We start from the raw sequence: 16,574 nt of genomic DNA, 5'->3' as shown, positions 1-16,574 counted from the left end.
TCCAGAGCTTCTCAGCTTTTCAATAAGAGGCCATGATTAAAATTCACTCTAATCTTGCCAAACTTGCATGAACTGCAGGCAGAGCAGAGATGGAATTTTTTTTAAAAAGGATTTAGTAAATTGATATTTTTACTACCAGTATCTCAGACTAGTAGCTTTTAGAACAGATGACATTCATTATTGTCCTTTTTTAATTATCAAATTGAATGTTTGTCCCTCATAGGAATCATAAAAAAAAAAAAAAGTTCCCCTTACTATATTGGCTTCTACTAGATTTTGACTGAAAATAAAGCTTGGTTTCAGCAGTCAGTATGAGTGAAAAGCCTGGGAGAACTAGCACACACTCTCTAAACAGTAACACTTTATCCTCTCGAGTTTCAGGGGCTGGCTGGAGAGGCAGAAGGATGTTAAATGAGAGCCCACAATCTCCACAGGCCTTGATGCCAAGGAACAAAGAAGGACGGGAATCGCTGAGATATCACTGAGGGATTCAGAGGCCGCAGCCCAGGATTTAGGTTTCAGCAGGCTGGTTTGCAGGCATGAGTAACATCCCTCCCACAGCAGCCAAGAATGTTCCCGAGTTATTCTGCCACACAGTTAGAGCTTTCCTTTGTAATCTGAGGCAGTTCTACAAAATACCAGTTTCCAAGCCTCTGATCATTCCATATTTTAATTCTCAAAGCTTGCAAACTTAGTAGGGATGCCTTAATGCTCTAGCCCCGTGCGCCTGACCCCGTTACCTTCACAACTCTCTTGTGGGAGAAGGCCACCCACGTTCCTGGGACGTCCATTTATACACCCAGGAAATCAAACTACGGTAGGTTGAAAATGTGGGTGTGTAAATATAGAATGGTACTGAGTCTGAGGTAGGGCAATCACAAGTTTAAGGGCAGCCAGGGCTACCTGATAAGACCCTGTCTCCAAATAAATACATTAAAAAAAAATCAGTATTGAGCATGTACCATAATAAACAACAGCTATTAGTACAGCCATTAGAACTAGCCGAAGATGACTTTAAAGTACACAGGAAAAGCCTGGGTAAGTGGCAATGCCATTTCATATAGAGAGACTTAAGCGTTTGTCAGTGTTGGTATACAAGGCATCCTAGACTCCACAACAGGATCTTCCCGAAGCCTCCCTGCTGCACATTACTAAACCTTAGTGCCTGGAATACAGTACCAGGTACCCAGAAAACACTCCTGTTGTTGAATCAGTTTGTGCTCCCACCTCGAGCTGCTGTGGGTTCGGCTTGGATTAAACCTTGTCTTTATAAATTACCTAAGGAACCGCCCACCCTGCCAAAGCTTGCCTGCTTTTCAAAGCACCCTGACTTCTCTGGTCATTTTTCTTGTAAGTCCCCTAGTTGTAAACTTGCTCTTCTTCGTAGCACACATGCCAGGGAAGACAGAGGTTTACTGTTGTTATTAACTGGTTCATGTGTATTCTCCCTGCCTCTGGATGAAAACAAAGTGTCAATACAGATCTGGAATAACCTGTGTGACCTTGTTCTTTGTCCAGCTCAAAGTGCGTGAGTACTCAACAAATATTTGTCAGCTGAGATTACTAAATCACATGGCTTGAGCAACCTTTGACTTGGGTTTCAATAACATACACTGTAAGGCCGCTAGGATCCTTATAGTTAAAAGCTCTTGAATCCAAGCCTAGGAGGTAACCTGTTCCACACTTACTACACTGTGCACTGCGCCTCCTTAAGTGACACAGGGTCCTTAGGGTAAGAGGAAGATTATAGAAACCAGTTTCTCTTATTTTAACACCAAATGCATTTCATTCTCTTCTTTCTTCTTTCTCAAAGAAATCTGACATGGCAGTGTTAATACTGAGATGACTAATTCTTATATACCAATCAAGGTTCAGCATTAGATGACCCAGTTATCAGGACATGCATTCTGTCCCAATGCCTGGTAGGTGGGTTTCTCTGGAAGAATCCCAGCAACGTCATATTTTAGCACACTGGGTAGCATGACCAGCCACTGGCATAAGACTGCAGGGCTTGGATTACTGTAGAACTTGAGAGAGGGCCAGGGGACATCTGGAGACAGAGTCTGGTTGAAGCCACTTTGGTCCCGTAGCACCAGGGTAGTTCAGGGCTGTCCAGATGTCTGATGTATTTGGAGGCAGCCAAAAGTATTTGTTTCTCCACCATCCATTGGGATGCAAGTAATTTGGACATCAAATTAAAATCATCCTTTCCTGCTCTGACTTCAGGAACACTGGTAACAAAGTGGGAATCAGCCACATCCTTCTACAGAGTCCACTTTGAGAGCAAGCAGGACCTTTTTCACCTGTAGCAGCTAAAGCTCTATGAACTCCCCATTGCCCCATTCCCCCCCCAAAACACTATCCCAAACAAGACAAATGCCATTTCTGAAGACTTCGCACCCTGTGCTGGTAAAACAGATTTTGTAGTTAACATGCTGAAGAGGTTACATAGCGGTATTCCCTTAAAATGTGACGTGCATTTCTCTAAGGACAGGCTAAGGGGCTCTCACAGCTACTGATTCTCCACCGAGATGAACAGCCACTCCCCTTGACTGTATATGCTCTGCATGTGCTCATGGGCTCAGTGGCACAGAATGACTGGGTGAAATGGACTGGGAGAAGAAGCACAGTGGCCAGCAGTGAAACTGGAATTTCCAACAGAGGCTGTTTAATCTGGGTCTCACCATAGCTACGAGATGGAGCTACTGCCCTTGGCTAAAAGGGGGCAGAGAGCAAAGCTGGTATTTCACACCTTTCCCTGCTTGGCTGCTGTGAGATTTGAATTCAGGATCAGAAGGGAAAGCATGGATGTAGAAGAGAGCAGCTAGAGACTGAGCCAGGAGGAGCTGTCTCAACAGTTCCTCCTCTGCTTAACATCCTACCAGTCCAATCCGCCTCATGGAAGATGGGGTTGCCTCGAGTCATAGGTGCCTTTTGTCTTTAATTAATTTTGAGAAATACCTCATCTTTAAAATGCAACAAAAAGAAAGTACTCTTTGGCCAAAAACACTCTTGTCCTTTGCTGTGGTGGATCTGACAGAGGAACAAGCCCTTGGATATTTACAAGCACTCATTTTAAGGGTTATTTAAAGAGACTTGTCTACTACCTAACAATTTCCCAAGCTTATACCATTTTCTCAATTATATTCCATCTAAGCTATTCATAGAAAAAGGTGGAGTTGCATAGGGAAAAAAGTTCTTAAAATCTATTCTTAAGAAACTCATAATTCATAACTACATCAAATAGTACTTGTAGATCTTTGGTTATACAGAAAGCTCAGTGATGTGTGGTGGTGGTGGTGTGTGTGTATGTGTGTGTGTGTGTGTGTGTGTGTATGTGTGTATGTGCATGTGTGTGTATGTGATATGCATGTATGTGTGTATGTGTGTTGGTTTGCATTTGTGCATGCACATGTGTGTGGTTGGACAATAGTGTCCAAGAAGAAGGGGAAGGCTCATAGAAGAATGAACATATATGAATATATTTTCTAAAGGAAATACTTGATTCTGTATTCTAACCAAAAGTTAATTTAAAAACTAATAAACACTGCTCAGGTGAGAATGTAACTTAGGGAAAGAACCTGCTTCAGTGTCTCCTGCATCCTTCCTTGCCTCCGCCTTGCCTACACAAACACCAGTATGCTCAGGGAGGCAGCATGAGAAGAAGGCTCAACAAAGAGAAGTCCAAGTTTCCTGATCTGCTGAGTCTTTAGGCCTTTTAAAGACAACCTAGTTGACTCCACATCTGGGGAAAATAGATCCACATGTTCTTGCCTTTATAGAAGGGCATGCTGAGGTGTCTCCGAATGTAAGGAATGCTTGTGGGAGAAACCCAACCCATTAAGAATGTCTCCAGTGAGCTGGCACTGATGGTGCGCAAGTGTAATCCCAGCACTCAGGAAGCTGGGACAAGAGGTTCACAGTTTAAGCTCAGTTGGTTTGGCAAATCAAGCTTCAGGCCATCCTGGGCTACATTGTGATAATCTGTCTCAAAAGTAACAAAAAAGGAAGCAGCATAAGAAGGAAAGAAGTAGATGCCTAGTGTCCTAAGGTTCTCATCCACAGAAAAACTAAATGTCTCTAATGAGCCAACAAAGCGCCAGTCAGGAAAAAAGGAAAATGTCTGAAAATGGTTTTTAAAAAGTAACAGTGAGTAGTGCATGGCACTGACTGGGGACATTTCTCTCTGCTTAAAATAGAACCACATCCGGTCAAAAGCAGCCAGATTTCCTAAGCCAAAATTCTCATGTCAGATTGTGCTTAAATACAATGTTCACTACAATGACCAACACACACACACACACACACACACACACACACACACACACACACACACACTTTACCTAATCCAAAATACCTTGCCAGGGTGTCCTATGGCCCCTGAACACTAACTAGAATGTATGGTCCAGTACTTTCAGAAAAGGTGTCTCGCTGCATGGATGCGGGTATATACAGCCCTACAAAAACTATTTGGTTTCCCACTGTGTTGTTTATCGATTCTACTGAGTAGTTCCTGGCTCAATAACTTACTTGTTAGATAAATTTAAAGTAACAACTCAGATTTGTGGGTTCAGACAATCTTTCATGCCTGTTTAACAAATGAAGCCACTTTCTTCTACTCCCATACATTAAAATACACAATGGTATGTGTCCCAGTCTCATCTATCTTGAGTATATAGAATTTGTTGACAGTGAGTAATCCCAACCATACATACTATTGAGTGTGTGTTCATTTGCTGACAACCACATCCCTGCTATGTTATTTGCCAAAACTAGGAACATAATCCCTTGATTTTCACAGTCCACATTTTCACGGTGAAGAACACTTAGCTGAAGAACGCAAGAAAGAAGGACACCCAAACCTCTTCACCTAAGTTCTTGACGCATCTCTTGCTTTGTAGTAGCTACAGAGAAGACCTAAAAGCAACATATTCTACCTGGAGACAATTTCCACTCGTTGCCCTTCTGAACTTCTAAAATTTAAAACCACTGCATTGCGATTCTCAATTAATATTTCTGCTGTTTAAAAAGTCCCCTTGCTTAGCATGTTGAAGGTCCTGGATTCAATGCCCAACTTCACAAACCATCACACAAATCAATCCTAAAACCAGTTTGCTTTATTGCTCATCCTAAACAAAATAAGAGTTTTCTTCCCTGGTAACAACCACAGCAGAAAATCTGACCAAGGGAGGAAAGAAAAACATGAAGAGAACCCGCTGGCAAGCCATACTTCTGTTTGCAGTGGTGGCTTCCCATTTGCAAGCCAGGGAAGAAGGGAAGCACCCTTTGTGTTGAATTACATTTGTTGGCAACAGAAACAGGGATCTCCAAAGCAATGTGCAGTAAGGCAGGGCCAGGGATGGTGAGTGGGTTATGATGAATATGCATGACACATAAAAGGAAAATGTCCATTGCTTGCAGATGTCCTCCACCGTCTGCCTGATTCCTTTTTTGGAATAGCGGAGAAAAGCAGGATGTTTGCAGCTTTGTTATTATAAGTATTGCTGCCTTTCTACCTCCCAAGCTGGAATATTCCAGTATTTATTTTGATATCCATATGACCATAGTTTGGACTACAGTAAAAATAGAAGCACTGAAAGATCCAATTTTGGAGACGGTCAGTATTAATAAATTCTAACTAAAGTAATGAGATGCTCTTTCTTAGAAGAGTTTGACAGGAGATGGGGAAATGTATTTGGAGTTTATTTCTTATTCATAAGTATTCTGTGAAAACTATCATCATAGAACAGATTCTAAGCTAAGCACAGGGAGCCGACTACCTCGGGTTTAGATTCATTAGTTCACTCTAAGGAAGTTTTCAATACCTATAATTCTAGGTCCATATGCATTCTCCACACAAATCAGGCCTGACACTGTGCCATGGGAAACCTATGGGCAGAAAGATGAATGGCCTTGACTTGAAAGAACAGGTAGATGCTGCAGTCAATGCTGGGCATGAACCAGGACTCTCAGGCCTGAAGCAGTGAAAGACAATTACCAACCCAGTGGTGTTGTAGGGAGATGAGCTTGAAGTGTCAGAAGTCGAAGGTAAGGACAGCCCTCTATCGATGCTGTAAGAAGAATCCTGTGCTATCTAACCAATGCTAACAGAGCTCTGACCCTTTAGAAATCACCTTGGTTTTTATGGAGCTTCCAAGCTGGGTGTGTGGTACCAGGGAGTGACAAAAGAACAATGAACTCAAGGCTTGTCTGGACGGTTGTGTTTTATAAAAAGAAAAGGGAAAGGAGGATGTTTGGTGGATGTATAGTCAGGTGTGGGGAAAGGAGGATGTTTGGTGGATGTATAGTCAGGTGTGGGGAAAGGAGGATGTTTGGTGGATGTATAGTCAGGTGTGGGGAAAGGGGGATGTTTGGTGGATGTATAGTCAGGTGTGGGGAAAGGAGGATGTTTGGTGGATGTATAGTCAGGTGTGGGTTAAGGGGGAACCTCCACTGGCCCATGCTGAGGAATCTCTTTCCCAAGGGACCACACGACTTGGTATAGTACAGAATAGAGTTAGTCAGGGCATGGGGAGGGGAGTTGAGAAGGTAGTACAGACAGAGAAAGGGAGAGAGATAGAGAGAAGGAGAGGGAAAGGGAGAGGGAGAGGGAGAGGGAGGGAGAGGAGAGGGAGAGGGAGAGGGAGAGGAGAGGAGAGAAGGGGAGTAGAGGTTGGCCATGAGCATATGGAGAGAGAGGGAAGGAAATGCAGAAAGAGGGGAAGGGGCAAGAGGACAGAGCATGAGCAAGAAGACAAGAGAGAGCAGAAGGGGCGAGCAGCCTCTTTTATAGTCAGTCAGGCACTCCTGGCTGTTGCCAGGTAACTGTGGGGCAAAGCCTAGACAAAATGCTAACATGGACTACACTACACATTGTATGTCCATTTCTAACCAAAAGGGGGGCAAGGAGAAGGAAAGAGAAGAAGGAAAGGAAAGAAGGTGGAAGGAGAAAGAGAAAAAATGGAGGAAGAGAGGAAGGGGGAGATGGAGAAAGCAATGAGACTCACTGTTCAAGCACATGTAACTCTCAGAAGTTACCAGAATTAGACATATTTTAAATACAAGAATGACAGTGGAATTTACAGTCCTGACAAAAGACTAACTGTGCTGCCCATTAGCACATCAAAGACCACAATGGCCTGGGAACTCAGTATTTGTGGCTCTTGGTCTTCTCACTCTGCCCCCACCTTAAACTTCTCCAGCTCAAGGGCAGGGCTCCATCCCACAGCACCTCATCCACATACAGCCTTTCCATTTAGGCAAGGTACTCTCTAGGTCTTCTTGTCTTCCTCTCCTCTCTCCCTCTCTCACTCTTAACTCCTCTGTCTCCTCACCAGCCCCGTTCTGCCGGTCTGGATCTGAATGAATGTTCAATGTATTATTTTTTTCTCCTGAACTCTTCCAGATGCCTCTGGCTGGAGTCTCCCTCATATCTAAAGTAAAACCTTCCTTACAACCATACCTTGGTGAGGTCATGTCTTCACTTTATACATTGCCACAAGGGCATAAGCTCCAAATCACATAGACCTGCCTCTCATGGGATGAGCTGAAAGCCACATGGGCTGGGCTGTACAAAAGTAAACAGTTTTTAGAAAGCAATCCTCATCAAAGAAGCTCTTATTGAATAGATACCAGTTACTACAGAAACTTACAAGTAGACAGAGCATGGAGAATAAGGGTGCTCTGTAGAGTGCTAGGCCCCAAATGGGATATCTGTATCATCATAATTCTCTTCCAAAGGCTCAAAGATTATTAAAGAGAGGGGACAAGTCCTTAAGAATAAAAGGCTGCAGAGAACTACTGAGAAACTGTTTTCCAGATGGAGCTGTTAGACATAGGAACTCAAAGTGGCTGTGTGTACATACATGAGGTCAAAGATCAAACCAGTCAAAACCCCTACATGAATAGGGGAGGGAACTATGGAACCCCCATAACCTAGAAGCTACTGGCAGGTGAAGTTTACTGGGGAGGAAAAATCAGTTTTCTTCAGGGAGATGTGCCCTAAGAAACTATCCATATTCCAGCAATGATCCTATCCATATGCATATTAGTAGCACTGAACAGACTCAGTGAGGAAAGAAGAAAGCATACAAAGTTAGGAGAAGTGATGAGGGATTATGGGAGAAGTTAAAGGAGAGGGAGTGGGTAATCAAGACATACATGGATTTCTCAATAAATAAATAAAAGTTAACAGAGAGAGGGGAGGTGGGATGGGTACAATTCTGTTGTGCTAAGTCATGGTTTGTGAGTACCTGAGAAGAACATTATCTTGTGAAACGAGAGGAACAATAAAACCATAGACAGTAATCTTATTTCCACTAACAACGAACATTCATAGCTGTGCTTACTGGCATGCTGACCAAAGTCTGCAAAACTCTGAGAGGGAACCTAACTTCTGGGAAATCTGCCTTCCCCTTTTTGATCTGCCACCACCAGAACTTAGATCTGTCTATGAAGATATCCTGACATTCTGTTCATAAGATCACATAAGCCTACGCTGTGGGGTTAGAGAGGATGAATCGGGTAAAAGAGAGGTAACATGATAAAATTATGTGCTCTATTAAAAATTCTTTAAGAATCACACTAAAGAAACTGTTTTTAAGAAGCAGCATATTTTATTATTTTTTTGCCCCAAAGGAGGATAATATATGGTAATTAAAAGCAGTGAGTGGAATGATTATCCCTAAGCACCAATTTGTCACAGATAAAACATTAGGTTTATTAAAAATATGAGAGATTAACAAAAGTAAACTTTTGAGTCAGATCTGTCTTATCGTTTGAGAAACTCAAAGATTTCTTTCTCCAACTTAATCCAAGACCAGTGAAAGCTACCAGCTAAGACTCCTCCAGGTTTCGTCACAAGTCATGTTGATCCAGCATCTAAGGGTGCTGACTACACACAATGATGCAAACTTCAGCCACTCTCTACATATCCCACTCTAACCAGAATCTTCAGTGTGTCCAAAGTAACTGACAGCCCCACTGAGTATGTATAAAAATGTTCACTGGCCAGGCCTGATGGCCGGCATCTACAATGGCAGCAGTGGGGAAGCTGAGGCAGGAGAGTCTCAAGTTAAAGGCCAGCTTTGGCTACACAGTGAAAACCTGTCAAAACAGTAACACCCAAAAGCTATTATCTAATCTTCGTTTTGCAAAATGAAAGCCCCTACTCAGTTTCATCTTAATTATCCAGAAAATGCAATTGGTGTAGGAAGAGAATTGGTGCAGACCAGGATGCAGCCTGACTAGTCAGGTCACTGTAGGATGTGTGAAATACCAAAAGACGATGTGTTTACTCCCCAACAGCCTTGGCACAACAACAGAGTGGGGGTCTTTAGAGAGTGAAGGCTGGGAAGCAATTCCTCACCGCTGCCCCCAGTTCTGAATGAAGATCCCTAGCTCTGCCCACTGCTCTGAAACATACCCATACTTCTGACTCCCCTGCTTGCAACACACTCCCCTTGTGTGCTATTGCCTTTGTAAGAGCAACTTGTCTCTTCCCCTCCTGCTTTGGAGGCTGAAGAATGTGGCTGAGTGAGTGCAGCTGCCAAGACAACCTCTCTGGCATGTATGCCAATCACTCCTCACCTAAGTCCCTTTCTCCTGCCTGGATGCCACTGGCAAGGGCCACAGCTTCTTCCAGTGGTCACATTGTAGGACAGCCCCCATGGAAACCCATTTGGAACTGTTCAAGCTCAGACCAAAGAATAATGTTTTTAAAACATATTGTTCTTCTAGATCCTATATAAAAGCAACTGTAATCAATCGTGCTGCGATGGGTGGGGGCTCTGTAAAAAGCTGCCATTCCTAAAGCCTAAATATTGATTCTTTCCTCCTTCCACAACTTTGAAGAAAACAATTTAATGCTAAAAAACCATAATCAATTCTTTAAGACTTTGCTAACATGAAACACTATTTAAATTGTTTGTGTTTGTGTGTGCGTATGTGTGTGTGTGTGTGTGTGTGTGTGTGTGCGCACGCGCGCACGTGCACGCACACCATAGCACATATGACAAAGTCATCTGATCCACTGCCTTTTGGGGGACAGTTAAATAAGTCCAATAATTGTTAAATACTGATTGAAAGTTGGCTACTCTTATGATAGTTGTTTAGCAGGCAAGAGTGGTTTAAAGATTGCATAGAAATTCATCTTCATTCACGATCTGGCATTTCAAATTCTCAATTTGCAAGATAATATATTATTTTCTCTGTGTCTATTTTTAGAGAATCCTAGGCCTGTATTTATAGCCAGTTATGTTTCAAGTTGTCACGCCCTGACTGAACTTCCAAATACTAGGATACGTTGTCTTTTCACAGGAATTATGGTAGATACGCTGTTCTATCAAGTTCACTTTTTGTACTAGGTCTCTCTGAAACTTGGGCTTTTCAAAAGGCAAGAAGTTAATATTTAAGTTTCAACGAACAGACAGAGCAATTTGACATTTTCATCTAAAATAAATTATAAATAATAAATAAATTTTTTTTAAAAAAAATCACTAATGTCAACAGCCAGTTTCTGGATTAGACATCAAGGAAAAGTACTATTCAGTGCAATGTTTGTTACTGGCGCTTTGGTTTCAGAGGAAAACTTGAGACTTTATTAAAATACTATACGTAAAATGAACATGAAATTGAAATCTAAGTGGGGTGAAAACCTGCAACACTGTGCAAGTGTGACACCCACCATGGGGACGAAATCAGACCTGACCACATCCAAAGAGCGGGAAAACTTATTTACAACTTCAATTTCAAGGAGCCAGCTACAGTTTCTGTGTCCCATGTCCACTATTCATTCAAGCTTCACATTCCTGGCATGCAGCAGCCACGGCAGTTTATGGAAGGGATGGGCAGTTTATGAAAAGGATGTTTTTCCGTAAGAAGTTGGATTCCTTCCCCACGTCTATCCTAAAAACCTTTGCCTCTTCACCCAACTAAATTAGCAAATTTGAGAAATCTGGAAGACTCCTTAACACTAGGGCCCAGACTCTTCAGGGCAAGCATCCTGGGGCTGTCACCTAGGGGCATTTCACAGCTTCCCTGGTCCAGGCAGCCTTTTTATCCAAGCAACATTTCTCCCCTAGCAAACAAATCTCTCAACTTCATCTCTTCTATTGTAAAGTGGTGATGGCACAAAAGAGCTAAAGCATTAGAGAAAGCGGAATCAGCTTGGTCAACTAATTCCAATCCCACCCTCCAGTTGGAATGCTTTTATGTGGATCAGGATTAGCCAGTGACAATTTCTGCAATGAAGGAAATTTCTACATTTGTGCTTTCAAAATGGTAGCCATTAGTCATAGACAGCTATGGAACCGTGGGAAGGGAGCTGAGCAATCGAGATCTGTGTTTTTTTTATTTACTTTAAATATATTTATGTTTCAGTGGCCACAAGTGTCTCGAGGCTACTGATCTAGATCATATCTAGGAGATTTGAGATTATGGTTAAAAGCCACAAGTGTCTCGAGGCTACTGATCTAGATCATTTCTAGGAGATTTGAGATTATGGTTAAAAGCCACAAATGTCTCGAGGCTACTGATATAGATCATTTCTAGGAGATTTGAGATTATGGTTAAAAGTCTGAGCCTTCAAAAGTCACTTACTTTGCTACGCTTCTCTTGCTTAGAGGAGATGCTTAAATGGGCATTTGCAGTAGTTAGTGCCTAATAATGTAATTACCCTGTCTATCCCAACTTATCTAACTAGATCAGTTAATGATTATTACTTCAACAACTTCTATGTAAGAAGCTTGCTATTATTTGATTAAAAATACAACAGTACGGGGTTGGGGATTTAGCTCAGGGGTAGAGTGCTTGCCTAGGAAGCGCAAGGCCCTGGGTTCGGTCCCCAGCTCCGGAAAAAAAAAAAAAAATACAACAGTAAAGGCCAGTGATACAGGTCAGCACATAATGGTGCCCACTGCCATGAGGACTTGAGTCAGATCTCTAGGGCCCATGAGGTAGAAGAGAGAATACTTGGTCTTTTGACCTTCACATAAGTACTACGTACCACACACACACACACACACACACACACACACACACACACACACACACATTTAAAAATATTCAGCAGTAAGTTATGTCAATGGGTAGGTAAACTGGTCCATGAAGACACTAGAATATTACTTAGCAATAAACACTAATGCACTATTGAGAAACAGGGGAAAATTATGACTTGCATCTTGCTTAACAGAAAAAAACTGGTATGCAAAGGCTATGTATCACATGGATTCTATTTCAGGATATTTTGTAAAAGGCAAAACTATACAGATATTTTAAAAAATCAGTAGTTACAAGGGAAATTGGAATTAAAAAAGAGGAAAATGCCCTGTATTATCCTGTAGCAGTAGAAAAATGACAATATGAAGTTATCGAAAATCCACAGAATACTGCAGTGTGCATAACCAACCTTAACATCAATTCTAAATTACAGTTAATAATCATGTCTCAATACTAGTTCTTTGATTGGTCACTAATCTCAGATGTATTAGTATACAAAATGGGGGAAGGAAGGTATGATCTAAAGCTTAGCTTCAGCTGTCAACTTAACACAACTCTTAACGTAAAACCTCAAAGAGGCGTTATCTACATTGGGTCTTTCTGACCAGTAGACACATCTGTCCAGGATTTTCCTGACTGGGTTAATTTCCTAGGGAGGATGTCCTGAACTGTAGAAATTGAACTGAGCATTAAGCAAGCAAGGCAAAGAGGCCATGCTTCCTTTACTTTCTGCTCCTGACTGTTCATGTGATGTGGATTGCTCCAAGTTCCCACCGCCTTGGCTTCCCTGCTATGATGCACTGTAACCTGGAGTTGTGACCCAAAATAGACCAGTTCTCCCCAAAGTTATTTCTGTCAGGACATTTTACCATAAAGACAGAAACTGAACTAAAATGAAGGCATGTGAGATATTATATATTGTCTACTCAGTTATTCTACAAACCTAAAATGTTATAAAAAAAATGGCTATTATCACAAAGCCAAATTCCTAAAGAATTTCTTAGGCCTCCCACGTATTCTGAGCCATTCCCTCGGTTATGGTATTTACTACTGTAACAAGGTGTTTTCTCAGTAAATCAGTCTAGAAGGGTGCTTCTTGGTCAGTAATAATTTGGGTGCTCAGTGTCTCATCTTCATGGTACAGACTCAACCAGCATTGGCAAACAGAACGAGTGAGTGACTCGTTTATAAGTGTTGTGTTTTCTACTCACTTTTATCCAATTCTGGACAGTTTGAGGTACTGGTATTGCTGGTACATCAAGAGGCAAAGAAACTGCCATTATTAGACAGGGAAGTGTAGCCTGGATTATAGATATAGGTCATTTGCCTACATATCTTATACAACTAGTTGCCACTGATCCATTCATTTTGCCATCAAAACTGCATGAACAGTCTCACGTATCAACTGAATTTCAGAATAGAAAAGATTCATTAGACCACTTTTTTTTTTCAAAAAACAAGCTAGAAAAGACATTTTGGGACAACTGGAAAATCTGACTGTAGGCTGGATATTAGACAATATTGTTGAAGTATTAACTTTCTTAGATGAGATTATTCTTACCCATAGTGCAGACTAAAGTCTTCAGGGAAGAAGTATCATCTCACTTCCTATTGACGGAACTACCAAAAGACATAAATATATAATACACATATACATACATACACACATACATATATATTATTATGATAATATATTACTAATTACTGAATTTAGATATATTGTCCTGTTACTTTAAGTTCTCTTTAAGAATTTACAACTAAAATGTAAAGGTAGGAAACAATTGCAGTTGAAAATTTTTCACTGCTTTCACACCAGTTAGAACAAGCTGAATTTCACTAAGAATTATGCCATCTTGTAGGTAGTTGGGACTCAAGATGTACATGAAGGGTGAAGTGGTTATCAAATTGTCTTGAAGAAAAGGTGGCTCTCAATAGCTCATCACACCCTAAATGGAAAAGGACTCTTTCAGAATAGAAAGGGAAATACAATGTTTTAGTGCAGTTTGTCCCATGGGCTCATGAGCTGTATAAAAGGTGGTAAAGCATGGGTTGTTGTTGTTTAATTATTTTGTGGGGCACGTAAGTGCCACAGCACACATGTGGAACTCAGGCAAAAACTTGCAGAACTTGGTTCTCTCTTTCTACCTCATGGGTCTTGGAGAGCAAGATCAGAGTATGGGGCTCACAGCAAGCACTTTTCAAACCTAGTAGGAGCTTTAAGAAGTGAGAACAAGCAGGATTTTCAGGTCACTGGAAGAGTTTCCCTCCAATGGGATTAAAGTTGCCCTTGTATAAGCCTTGGACTCTTTCTTAAAAACCAAATTGTTGTAAAAAGCAACTTGCATATTCAAGCTTCCTGTTTGGTGGGTGATGTAAACTCTCCCTACACATGACACTCCAGTCACTGTGATACTCTACTGTGGGTCCTCACTAGAACTGAGCTGCTTTGGGATTTCCCAACATTGAGCTAAATGAGCCTCTCTTCTTTTATAAAGTTACTGTGTTTGTTACTTCTTTACAGAAACAGAAGAACCAACAAGAAAAAATGTTGAAAAGTACTGGAGGTGTCTTCAAAGGGGAGAAAATAGAATCAATCAAGATAGAAACCTTGCTTATCAGAATTGAATGTGCAACCAACTCTTTGGTACCTTTTCACTGGACAAGCATATCAGATTCACAGTATGCAACTGTGATGGAATTTCTGTATTTATTTAAGCTAAGAAATAGAATTGAAGGCTTAGAAAAGGAAAGAAAAGTTGTGAGTGACTCAGATATTATTACAGGGTTGGGGAAGACCCTTCACTTTCTCAAAAATGTGGAGATGTTATTTATATGGCCATTTCAAGAGAGAAGAATTCAGGTACAGGTGCAGCCCAGTGACAGGATACATGCTTAGCATATACAAGACTCCAGTATCAACCATCAGCAAGCAAAAGAGAAACAAGAAAACATAATTCAAAACTTCTGTCTCCAACTCCACGAACCCCCAATTAATTAGCTAAAAAAGGAGATGATAGTTTCAATATCTAAATTATTCATGGATTACATATTAATTGATATTTTGAAAAGACAATTTGAATTCAAGCTGCAGACTTCAGACTTGTGTATGGTTTCTATTATACTTCAGTACCATGTTGACTCAAATTTAACATTTTAATTTTAGTTTAATTTAAAATTAATAAGTGATGAATTTATTTGTACATGTGTGTGTCTATATATGTGAGGTGTATTTTAGGTGTACATGCACATGTGTGCCAGTTGTGTGTGGAGGCCAAAAGTCAACTACAGATGAACATCAATTTTTAAGAGCTGCCTACCTTGGTGTTTTTGTTTTATTTTGTTTGTTTGTTTTTATTTTTGTTTTTGTTTTTTTAGTCTACTTCTAGGACTTGCAGCTCACTGATTAGGTTAGGCTGGCTGGCTGACAATTGAGCAAACGATTGCCAGTCTCTGTGCTCCCAACTGCCTAGATTACGTACTGCCATACGGAGATTTTTACATACGTGCTCTGGTGAAACACAGGTTCTTCTGCTTGTCTCTTAAACTTTACTAAGTGAGCTATCTTCCCAGTGCCCATTTTCTAACGCAAGCTTGCAATTGCATAGACTTAAGACACCTATACTGGATGCGTCTTGTGACTCTTTTCCAGGCATGGCTATACATGTGAGAGATAGTTCAGAAGCACAGTCCGAAATTCAAAGACCATTTAGGAGTCTGGGCACCTTAGAGAAGCAAAGCATATCCTTCCCTCTTCACCCCATGTTCATAAAGAAGAAAATCTTTGCTTACTAATTGTGTGGAACACACATGAAATGTATTATATTTTTTCTATAGTCTATCGTTTTCTCTCCCAAACTTGCCATGAAACAAAGCTGAGAGTCTCATAAAGCAGAGAGGCTGGAGTGGAGCCTCGACACCATTAGTAGGAAGCTATGAAATGATCGTGTGAGACTTCTGTCAGGATGAAGTCGGATCCCCAAGGCTGCAGAGACAGCAGATCTGCCTTGGTTCTCAGCTTCTTGAGGTTTAATCTACAGCAACTATAAATAACACACCCTTACCTGACTGCCACCTGAGGGACACACTGAGACACTTTGCGGGGTGTTCTTAGGAGGCAATTACAGTTTAAATGATGAACAGGCACATCATAGAGACCTAGACAAATTACTCCTGGGCCAGAGGCTGTTGCAGCCACCTCAAATTCAGGAAACCACAGGAAGCTTTCCTATTGTAGATAAAGCAAGCAGTTTGTGGTGACAGTGCTATTTGTTTTCCACTGCTGCCCTGGGGGCTCTGCTATTCACCCAAAGGACCTATGCTGTGCCATGACCAAACTGGAGATTTTAAGGACTCCCTAGGCTAAAGATGATGGCCACCATTATGCACTTAGGCCAAGGGCTAATGTGTGTATTTACTAAGAGCCTATTATGTGCAGCTGAGGAATGGGACAGTGGGACAAGCCAATAGGAGTGACTGCAATAAAACTTGGAAATAACACTTGACAAAGAACTATTTTTTAGCTTAAATAGTTGGGTTCTTAAAGTCCTCTGGCCACTTTCAAAATGCAAATCAACATG

The 16,574-nt window shown here is 41.3% G+C and overlaps 1 protein-coding gene across 1 annotated transcript in view; it reads right to left on the bottom strand.

Annotated features, from left to right (window-relative positions):
- The window catches only part of Sdc2 (syndecan 2), a 114,874-nt gene that overhangs the window by 17,503 nt on the left and 80,797 nt on the right, over positions 1-16,574 (bottom strand). The window lies entirely within an intron of this gene.

Source organism: Rattus rattus, chromosome 1 (genome assembly GCF_011064425.1).
Source record: "Rattus rattus isolate New Zealand chromosome 1, Rrattus_CSIRO_v1, whole genome shotgun sequence".
Lineage (NCBI taxonomy): Eukaryota > Metazoa > Chordata > Mammalia > Rodentia > Muridae > Rattus > Rattus rattus.
This window is presented reverse-complemented; position numbering and strand designations above follow the sequence as displayed.